Source organism: Aythya marila, assembly GCF_965140915.1.
Source record: "Aythya marila genome assembly, chromosome: 1".
Lineage (NCBI taxonomy): Eukaryota > Metazoa > Chordata > Aves > Anseriformes > Anatidae > Aythya > Aythya marila.
The window spans coordinates 23,878,297-23,889,681 of NC_139042.1; the positions used below are offsets into that span (position 1 = coordinate 23,878,297).

General features: G+C 41.8%; 1 protein-coding gene across 2 annotated transcripts in view; it reads right to left on the minus strand.

Annotated features, from left to right (window-relative positions):
* STARD13 (StAR related lipid transfer domain containing 13) overlaps positions 1–3,894 on the minus strand; it is a 292,836-nt gene extending 288,942 nt beyond the window's left edge. The window contains exon 1 of one of the 2 annotated variants that reach the window (XM_082771047.1): positions 3,756–3,894. The gene's annotated coding sequence lies outside the window, so the exon portion shown is untranslated. Of the gene's footprint in view, positions 1–3,724 lie in introns of both variants that reach the window. The other variant, XM_082771046.1, reaches the window with a different exon arrangement.
* Positions 3,895–11,385: the final 7,491 nt, after the last annotated feature.

An 11,385-nucleotide genomic window follows, 5' to 3' on the forward strand; every position in this document is an offset into this window, starting at 1 on the left:
ATACATGGAAGCAGGATATTCATTTTAAAACTAAAAATATCAGGTAGATTTTTCTAGTTCTCTACTGAATCTGCTTATTCTAAAATAATAGCCTGTGATAAATTCTTGTCATCAGCACCAGATGCAACAGCATGATAAATCTTTATAAAAGATTAGATTTTCTAAAACTTGAAAGATCTGATGAGCTGCACACATCATATGAATATTTAGTGTTACAGGTAAACTCTGTGCCCATACAGAGAGAATTTACTAAGTTATTTTGGACTAATGGAGTGCAGTTGTGGAGAACACATCCCCATAGCACAAAAATATCTGAGTAATGATAAAAACTACTTCAAAAGAAACTACTTTAACTACAGTTCAGCTGAGCCTTAGCTTCATATAATCCCCACTTAGATAGTGGTAGATATGAACACACTTAATTCCAGTAACTTGTTAAGTGGCAAAGAAGAATGGGCAGAGCCATCCCGCTGGCTTAGTTGGTGTTTTATTCTTGGTGATGCTGAATGTTCAGAGACTTGAGTGTCCCTGGAAATCCACACGGCAGATAGCATTTGCAATGAACTCCTTAAAATCTGAACATACCATATTTGTTTCTCATTCAGAGTGACCAGTAAAGCAACCTCACACCAGATCCTGGAGATCCTTTTGTAGCTCTGGCATTTCCAGATGGCAGAGATGAGCTGTTGTTGGTGCACATATCACAGAATTTAGTTCTTTAGCCGCAGCCATAGAAGTAAAAACCAGCAATTTCTGTCCAGCAATAGAGGTATGAGCTAACTTTCCCATCTGAAACTAGGCCAATTTATTCCTTTGGGATGAATTTCATGAGATAGGACAGAATCTACAGATAGCCACACAAAACATCCCCTCTCTTTAGGGCAGCAACTTCACAATATCCTAGCATGCAGAATAGGGAAATCAAAGCCGTCATAAGGAAGCCCCACCTATAGTACAAAATATTCTCATTAGTCTCTCCAGGACAAAGACCTGGGAGTTATTTTGCTGTGTAGGTGGCCATGGGAACAGTGTGGTTATCATCACAAAACAGAAGAGGAAGCAGAGCTTTCTCTAGGAATTGGGAAGCAGCTTCTAGGACATCCCAGAATATCACAGAAAGCAGCACTTTCACAGCCAGAAACAAACCTTCCCAAAACAACATCACCAGTAAAGAACAGCATAAACCTAGAATTATTGTGAAAAAAAATGAAAATCTTTCTGAGCAGGAGGAAAGAAAATAGAGTAACACATGCAATTTATAGCTTGAGGCATATGTCAAAGGCTTAGACAACATATGACAACAAGTAGCTGGATTTAGCACCTTTCTGCAAAACTGTGTTTGAGGAGACATAACAAGCAATGCTGGTGGAACAGAGCTGAGATTATGCTGTTTAATCTTTTCTTCTGGAAGAAGCTCCAGGTGAAAGCACAACTGGAAGCTGGCAGCACCACAGCAGCCCTGCTAGCAACATTCATAATTGCAGCATCTCGTTGTTTACCTCCTCGCCTAGCCTGGCAGGGGTGCCAGCTGCATACGTGGAGCCACATTCCAACTCCAGTCACACTGGAATGAATCCAGGGTCATGTCATGCACTACAATGAAGTTATTCTTTATTCACACTTTTCCAGCTAAGAATCTTATCCATTTTATGTAGGTAGCAATATCTAATAGAGAATTGACTGTCAAATTGAGGGAACAAGAAACAGACTATGTCACATGAAGAGGAAACATTTTATGTTACAAGGATTACAGAGGCCCTTCAGTTTAAGGACTTTATCAGTGTTTCAAAGACAGGCCACTGGAAAACATTTATACAGGTGTTCTGCTGCAAAGACATTTTTTTTTTAACCCTATTTTGCTATTTCAGAAAATGGAAAGAAAACTGACACAAGTTTGATTTTAACATTCTTGAAAGAAAAATACTGCAGTTTGTTCAACAGAGAACACTGATTCTTTATGCATTTACGAGCGTTTTGGGTTAAGACTTCTTCCATTTAGGATTTCCTCTACATCAAGGAAGTAGGCCTCCCTGACTGAAATACTCGAGACTCAAGATTTTCTGTGTGAGTGTATTTTTATGTTAATACCAAATTCAGCTTTGGGAAAAACATTCTGTTTTTGTCTATTGGAAAAATCTGGGATGTTCCAGCTGTAGTGACCAAGAAAAGGTAGGGGAAAGGAATGAAAATAAATGAAATTTATCATCACTGTATTTCAAATAAGTTCAAATACACTCCAGCCATGGCTCGATGATAGCATAAATCTGCCTTTAGAGATTCCAGTGCTGTAACAAAACCTCTGCAACCAATGATGTAAGAGTACCACAATGGTATAGATTTACTCTAGCAGTTCATTTGTTAAAAAAATACTGACATTTACTTTGTACTTGGCGATGGATTGAATTGCCTCCTTGCCAGTTGTATAAAGTTGGTATATATCCCATGTTATGTGCTCTGACTAATTCATCAGAAATGCAGTCATATGCACACACCTCATCTGGATGCTGTTTGTGTTGCTGCATGGTCTGGAGGCGCCCAGATGCGGACTAATGGTGGTGGAAGCACCAGGGATGGAATTTCTGCCATACCTCCTTAGCAATAGCACAACACTGATTTTTCCTTTCATATCAGCTTTCGATTTCACCTGGATCTGCCAGAATATAAGAGTATAAACTGATGCAATGTAATTGCCAAGGCACAGAAACACTGAAGTTGCTTGCTTTTTAAGGAAAATATAGTTTATATAGGGAAGAGTGTTGGACCGGTTTGGGTAGCTAGACAGTCGCGGAACAACCTTGTCTGGATTTGAAACTACTTTTCTAAAAAGCACACATCTCAGGTTTTACTAACATGCAAGTGAATTGAGAGAAGTTCCAAAATACAGCTCTTTGCACTCAAGAATGTGTATAAACAGCACGGGATCACAGAGGGTATTGGACAGTTCCCACAGGAAACTGAAAATATCACAAATCTGGGGTCACAAACTGCATGCTCAGGTTTGGACTCTTGAACTGGATGCCAGCCCTTACAGCTCTCCCAAGGAAAACTATTTCACTATTTGTATTTAAACACATGAAAAAGGGCAGGTTATTTATGTTTCAGCTACAGGAATGAGCCTCCTGTGCACTAGCAAGTGCTGTCTATCCTTTTGTTGAAATTATTTCTATAAAATCTGTGTCCCAGTGGACAATATTCTCTTAAACTAATTTCCTGCAATCATCATTAATTGGCCAGTTTGCTAACACCTGGCACCACCAGCTTTTCCATCTAGCAAGCACAGTGCCACACAATGGTAACAGCAGGTTTTAACCTAATCCCTCTCCATACACAAGCAAACACCGAATGACGCTCGTGACAAAGAGACACAGACCAGCCTGACATTTGCTGATAACTCCCAGGAGATTCTCCACCAGCACAACTAGTCCTGCTCAAACACATTTTCCAGTGGCATAGATAATTTGAAACCATTTCCAGCTAGACTAATTGCATGCACGGAAAAGAGCATCCTCCTCAGTGCACGTTTATTAGTCCAGCCGCAAAGGCAGCTTGCACTTGGTGAAGTTTTCCAAAGCAGTAATTATTTCATCTTAGGAGAATTTGCAACAGCTCACTCGATAATGAAAAGTTATTATGCAGATATATATACTTCATGCAAAGTTTCAAACCAAAAAAAAAAAAAAAAAAAAAAGTAGTTGTTTAAAACTGATGTTTAAATTCCACTCACAGTTTTGAAGTCTAAGCATAAAACTTCTTACTTTGCAGTTGTAGCTCCAAGCTGTCTGGAAAGATAATGCAGTCCATCAGATATCCTGGTTTTGTTTTCTTGCATAAAAATATAATCTGTCATAGGCACAGGAGCTGACTTCAAGGACCAGCCCCTTCTGCTGAGCACACCAATCGGGAGACCTTGGGAGCACATGTGGAAAGCTGCTGCCCTGCGCGCCTGTCACAGGCAGCATATGCTCCGGGTGACCGAGGTGCCACGTTAACGCTGGTGTCAGTGAAACAAAGCGCTCGGGGGGCTGCCCAGCTCCGCAGACCCACAGCAGGAGGAGAAATGGAGGGCTGAGGGGAGGAGGGAGACCTTCCTCGCCAGAGGAAAGGCAGAGCCTTTCCCTGACCACGTCGGTGCTGTTGCTCCTGCAATATCAGACTTCTCCCTTTCCTATCGGCCTTGGTAGTGTTTTAATAAAAGTGGTTTTCACTTTTTTCCCCCTCTTTTTCCACCATATTAATTGCTTTACTTTTTCCTCTTAGTTACCTTTCTCAACCCACTTATGGCTTTTTATTCCAAGCCTCAACCCTCAAAAGCCATGCAGGTGAAAAAATCTTGGGCACAGCACAGCCTCTCCTCCTAACATGCCAGGGCCAGCAGTGCCCCTGCACTCCGAGGGCCTGCCTTTTGGGGCTTTTCCTCCCTTTTCCCTGAAAGCTTGGGCTCTCCCCTGCATCACCGCTGGCTTTCTGTGCGCTCCCTGCTCCTCTCTGTCTCCACACGCAGCTTCCCCGCTTTGCTGCACGCAGCTTTGCTTTATGCCTGTTAGTTAGTGAGAGAGGTCATGTTTTTCTTGTATATTCTTAACCTGATGACTTTTAAATTCAAACTACTTAGAAACCCTGTTTGGAGACACACACCCACAGCCTTCTGGCTAGCTGAGTGCTTAGCCCTCCTCATAACAAGGGTTTAAAAGAATGTGTGCACATTAATACGCCTTGAAAGCGTAGCAGTAATGCAGCACACTAAGTCACAGATCAGACCATACATACGTGAATGGGATGAACTAACACCTGTAGATTTGGTTTCATTTCTGGAAGCTTATATACAAGTCACAACGTGCTCCGAAGGGAAAGCAGTCGACACACCAGGGCTAAAGCTGTGCCTCTTCCCCCTGTAGTACGAGGCCTGGAGGCCGTGCCACCTCTGCTCCCATGCTGACCTCAGTGGTCTCTGTATTAATTCACCCGAGTGGCTTTATTTGATAAAATAGTCCTGTTTTCACCGACTTGAAGCAGCTTAAAGAATGGGCTGGCTGTAATGAGAAATGTTAGCTCTCATCTGTGAATAACTTGCTGTTTTAATGACATTAATTTTGTTCCTAAATTCTAGCTTAGCAGATTAGTAACTCACCAAAGAATTATTTTACAATGCTTTTCTCATGGCGGGTATAACAATGCTGATTAAAAATTCCAACGAAGTGCCTTCTTCCACCCCCAGAACCCACCAGTTTCTCAGAGGAAAAATTCCTGCAGAAATGAATTTCTGTCAGTACCAGCACGTCCCCGCCGAGCTCTGGGAGGCATTTCCCATTCCGAGATGCTGCGGCCAGCGGGCCCAGAGCAGGAAACAGCCCTCAGTCAGTCAGCCAGAGCCGAGGACCCTAGCAGAGTAATTTCTTTTATCGGCTGCTGGTGGGGCGGGGAGGAGCATGTCCGATGTCTTTGGGGTGGGTAAGGCCTTTTCCAGATCTGCAACAAGGAGCAGGCTTGTTCTACGTTCCCAGCTGGGGACGCCTCCGTTAAACACCCAGCCCAGCCAGCTGCTGCGAGCTATGCATGTGTATGTTAATGGCTGGGATTTAACCAGCCACGAAGCTGCAGCAATTTGAGATGTACAGCCCTGCTGTCTCCCTCTCCTTATTTCCTTGCAGGCATGGTGTGGCTCCCCTCAGGATGTGTGTGCCATCTATTAACTCCCAGGCCAACTGCATCTCACTGGCAACAGTTTTCCCCCACCTCCCAGTATATATATATTTTTTTTCCTCTCAGTCCTGATTATGCTGGCTGTGTTGTACTGAATTCCTGTCCTTGGTATTTACAGCCTGCAAATATTTGTAGACTTATCACGTCGTCTGTGAGCCACTGCTTAGCCAAGCTGTATGTATTTTTTCCCTCATTAATCAGTTCCTCCAGCCCCTCTATTTTTGCTGCTCTTTCCTGTAGAGTTTGCAGGTTTTCCTTGTTTTTAAGAGACAGCAGAGGGTAGTTTAATTTTATTTTCTTCTTTTAATAAGGGCAACTGTTGACTGAAATTAAAAGCATATTAAAGAGAGTTTAAGGCAAATTTGTATTTGAGCTGTCCAACTCTAAACTTCATACTTCTTTCCTTTTATTGGTTACATTTGTTTGGATGACTAGAGTTCTACTGAAACCCAAATATCACAAACTTTTGCGTTCTCTTTTGTCAAGCACACTAATATCCCAGTCTTGAACAAACCCACTGACTCACATCAGGCCACCCAGACATGTAGGTAACTGTGTGTCCAAATAGTTGTCTGGACTCAGGACCAGGCCTTCAGTGGTGCTTAGGAATCCAAGTCGCACCATTGCTGGGGAGGTAGAGTGTCTGCAGACAAAATAACCAAGCCCAGGAGGAGCTTCGGCCCTGTTTTGGCCCTGCTTTGGCCCTGACCAGTCCCAGGGGACAATTCAGGAGCCAGCTGCTGGGTCAGTGGTCAGAAGGTTGGTACCTGAGAACCGTCTCTCTCTGCCTGTATCTCCCCAGCGTTACCCTGTGGCCAAAGTGCAAACAGGCTCCTGAGTAAAGAGATGTGTGTTGCAATATTCCGTGATTACTACACACGGCTCTCCAACCTTTGCCACCAGACGCTGAGTGGTTGCCTATGGCACAAATAGCACTTTACTCTCTTAAACATCCCACTGGAATCTCACTGTACTTACTAAGGCTTAGTGGGAGCTGAAGGAGGGGAAAAAAAATCCCCAGACAGTTTAAATAAGGTTTGATTATTCATGGGAGCAGCAGAGGAATGTTAAAACTCTCCTGGGTTTGTCGGGAGCCTCTGGCGTTGCCCCAGACTGTTTTCCAACTCCCCCGTTGCTTCGATGCCCCTAAATCCAGACCGTAACTTCAGATAAGTGAAATTCCTGCATAGACGATGAAGAATAAGGGGACAGCTACATCTGGTGTATTTTGAGTAATCGGTGGGGTTTGGCTTATACCAGATCCTGGGAAAAAGGATAAACTTTGCACCTTCTGTACGGCACTCTCCGTCAGAGGCTATTCCCTTTGGGCCCTAGTCTGTCACTGCAACATGGGATGGAAAGAACAAGGCCTGTAATCTTATCCCAGGGCTTATATTAGGACTTTTTTTTTAATATATTTTTTGTATTTTATTCACATGAAGTACAGCATGCTGTAATGGTGCCACAAATGTCACTTCTGCTGCAACATTTCCATTAAGGCTATTTTACCATTCAAAGGCAAACTAAAGCAACTTTAACAAACTCAAGATAACGGCAATGATATAAGTGCTTTAACAATGACACCTAGTTGTCTTTCCAGTAATTTGTAGGGTCTTGTGGTTTAGGCCTGTTTTATGGTCCTTGTAATTTAATGAAATGTGTGGCATGCTTTCAGTGGTTTTTCCAGCTCTTGAAATAACTGATAGACAAAGTGCATCATTTAAAAACCTCATAGCAAGGATTTTTAAAGAATACCTGAATTGAATTCGATCACATTGCTCTAGAATTATTTCCATTAGACTGTGAATAAGGACAAAACAAATTTCTATCTAAAATTCTTAATAACTCATACCAAGAAAAGACATGCTTTCTGACCAGTCTGTTGAACAGTTAATATATCGTATAATGATACTAGCATCATAAATGTTTTTTATTATTTTTCTAGATGTTTTCAGTTAGTGACTAGAAGAATCACACAGCTCAGAAACTAATTCTAAAAAACAAGCATAATTAACTGCTGAGCTCCATTTCTGTCCCCCACCCCCAAAACTAAGGTCTAAGTCCTGGTTGAAAAGATTTTCATCTTTGCAGTAAGGTTAGCAGATCTAGCCCCATAAAAATAGTACTTAGAGAAGGAATCCAAATAATCTAGACTGAACTTAAGAGGGCAACTGGTTCTATAAATCAGGTCCCCCAGCTCCGCTCAACAGTCCAGCACTTGTAAATGTGATAGTGCCGTCCACTTTCCATTAATATGCAGCTATCAGTTGGTGAGTCACACTATAAAGCATTTAACAACTGTTCTCATAAATACCATACACCATCTGTTAACTGAATCAAAAGGCTACGTGCCAATTTTACTTTTGGATTGAAAGGTCTGTTTTAAAATTACTCCAGCAGTCTCAGGGCGTACAGATATTGTGAAAAATGAGCATAGAGACATGTCATTCCACTCAATTCCCAAAGAGCACAGCTGAGAAAGAAAACATTTTTATCCAGTGGGATACTCTGACATTTCACCATTTGTTCTCATCACAACTCGGAACTATAGAAGTTGAAATTTTCATTATTCACAGAAGGAAATACCAACCTGATTTTTTTTTTTTTTCTGCAAATTTTAAAGAAACATCTCTTCATTAGATTTCAGACTAAGTTATATTAAAATTAGGGGTTCTGACATGTCCAAAATGAAAACAAAGTTTTCATCTAAGTTTTCTGGGATGATCTGAAATACGTAGTTTCACATCCACTCTGTGATGATGGTGGGTCACCTCACAGAAATGCGAGCTTGGGCCGTCATTGAATCCCTCAGGCTGGACACTATGGTTAGGTCACATCTTTGGCACGAGAAATGGCACAAGTCCCCTTTTACATCCTTCAGCTCACTCGAGGTTAAATTATGCACAATATAATGAGAGGAAGCTTTGGGCATTGTCACTGCATTGGCTACCATTGCACAACTGGAATTCAATGTCTATACAACTCAAAATACTATGCAGTATATTGTCCTGATATATAAGGTAAGGACATATTATCAGGAAAGGGTTTATAGTGTTAAAAGATGTATTCATTAGTCTTATGAAATGTACTTGTAATAGCACATTTTTCTTCTGCTATCCAATACATTTATCAGGATTATTATTTTTTTAAATAAAACCCAGTTAAATAAAACCCCTTTCACTGAAGCTGCTTCCTCTAGAGGCCACAGTAGGAGGGAAGGAGTAGTGGAGGTGTTGGAGGGACTGAAAATGACTGCAGTGTCACAAAGGGAACTCGAGGTGGACATACATTAATAGTGTCTGGGCGCGAGGGAGAGAGGGAGCGGGCCCGGGAGAGGTAAGCAGGTAGAAATCAATATCCTGCCAAATGATGCATCTCCTTTTCTCAAGTGAATGCTAGAAAAATCATTCAGAGTGGGTTCCCTGTCTTAAAACAAGGGCTATGAACTCCATAAACAGAAGAATATATGTCAGTTCTGCTCAGAGGTTAACTGTGACCTTCAAAGAGCAAATGTTGCCTTCTAAGAGCAAGCAGAAAACATTATGGGCTGAATGTTACTCTTACTGCATCCTCGCCCTGCTGGCTATAGCACTGTCCCATTGCTGAAGATTGGACTCAAAATAAGGTATTTAGCATCTTGTGTCTAAAAGCCTTCTGCATCCCCAAAACAGAAATGATGGCCTTGAGATGTTGCCCCATCTGCCTTAAAAAGCTTCACAAGAGTGGCACTGTTTTCCAAAAACAGTTTTAAAAAGTATTGAGGTATTGAAAATTCAGAATGAACCCTGCAAAGAAACACAAAACTAAAGCAACTTCCCTGCATAGTGACAGGTGCTCTGTTGCTGGTGATAAGATCTTTCTTTAGTTATAAAGCTCCAGGAGGCAGCATTCTTGAAAATTTCATTTCTGTGCAGCTCTTGATGGTTGTGTTTTCTCTGATCCACAAAAGCAACAATATATATTCTGGCTTATTTGAGATTGGTAGCTACAGCAGTAAGAATGAATATTATGTCTAAGAGATCATACCGTGCAACTGTGAACAAAGAGGACAACCATTCCATTCTCAGATAATTTGTGTACAGGGTAAAGCTCTTAGAAATGAAAGGGAGCCAGAATACACAAGAGAAAGACGTCATGTTTCTTACCTAGTCTAATCAAAATAGTTATACTGACAACAGAAGTGAGATAAAGTGACTTCATGGGGTCGAACAAAGCATAGGTCCCAAATATCTGTGAGGGCCATTCTTCATCACTGGTGCAGAATGCATATAATTATTCCTTACAGCTTATGGCACGAAATTGTACATTATTCCATTTTATGTAGTGTTCCTGATTCTTATAGAACCAGCTTCTGTATCTAGCAGAAACACTCCGGAAAGCGATTGCATTAGAAATTCACTTGAATCAATTGGCTTTAGGAAGTTCTGTGTCCATTCATCTCCTCCTTGATTTCTGTCCCAGAGCAAATGAGGCACTGTTCCCTGTCATGTTTTCACATACAGGTTTCTAAACTACAGAGCAGCACTGACCCTTCAATCTCCCTGCCTTCCCAGTGGCAGGGTTTTGGCTTCACGTTCAACTTCCTTTGAGCCCCACTCACAAAGCAAACACTGAGTTGCATTTTGGAGTTTAGTCACTGAGCTGCAGGTTGCTGTTCATGTGCTCCCTTGAGCCAGAGTCTGTACTGTTAAAGGATCCTTAGTCTTGGAGTTGGATTTCTAATCCTATGACAAAAGTTGAACAAAATTTGAAATTCTCAAACATGGTTATAAAATTAAAATCTCCCTGTTCTACAAGCACCAGTATTTTAAAAACTTTGATTGGGCACAGATCAATCTCACTCTCATCACTATATTGTGGGCAAAGCTTGTCCTAGCCATGCTCTGGGCAGAGCTGAACTATCTCTGCCTTTGACCTGGAGGGAAGGAGGGGAAGTGGATGCCTTAGCAGAGTGCCAGCCCAAGGTTCCTGTGCTTTGCTTGCCAAGATCATACGGATTTCTCTCTCTCTCTGTTTTTTTTTTTTTTTTTTTTTTTTTTTTTTTTTTTGGCACTGAGTGTGGTATGCTTTTCTCTTTTTGGCAAGTGGAAACATCTTCTTGGCAATGGCACATTTCAGGCATGTGTCTGCTTGCAATATATGGGGAAAACATACTGTCCAATCATCCTCTGTGACTACTGGAGGAAGAATAAGAATTTTCTTGCCAGAAGAGCACTCTTATGGAGAGATCATAGGCTTACAAAATTGCTGGTTGGATGGGACAGACCTCTGGAGGTCTCTGGTTCAACCTGCCTCTCAGGCAAGACTATTGCCAGCACTAGTTCAGGTCAGCCAGGCTTCTTCTAGTTGAATTTCCAAGATTCATTCCAAGGATGGAGATTCCACCACTACTCACAACAACTTCTTCCAGTGATCATTAGTTTCCCAAACTGTTTCCTAATCTCCAGCACGAATCTCTCAAGATACAAGCTGTGATCATTGCTCTTCTGCCTCTGGGCATCTCTCACTTCCAAGAAACACTTGATTCTGTAGCCTTTGTATTACCCCTTTGCATAGTTGTAGGTTGTTATTTGATCACCTCCTGGTCTCCTCTTCATCCCAAACACCTTGACATCACCTTCAGGTAATGTGCTTTTGGCCTAAAACTGGACAGGTTATTCCAGATGTTATCTCACCAGTGCCAGT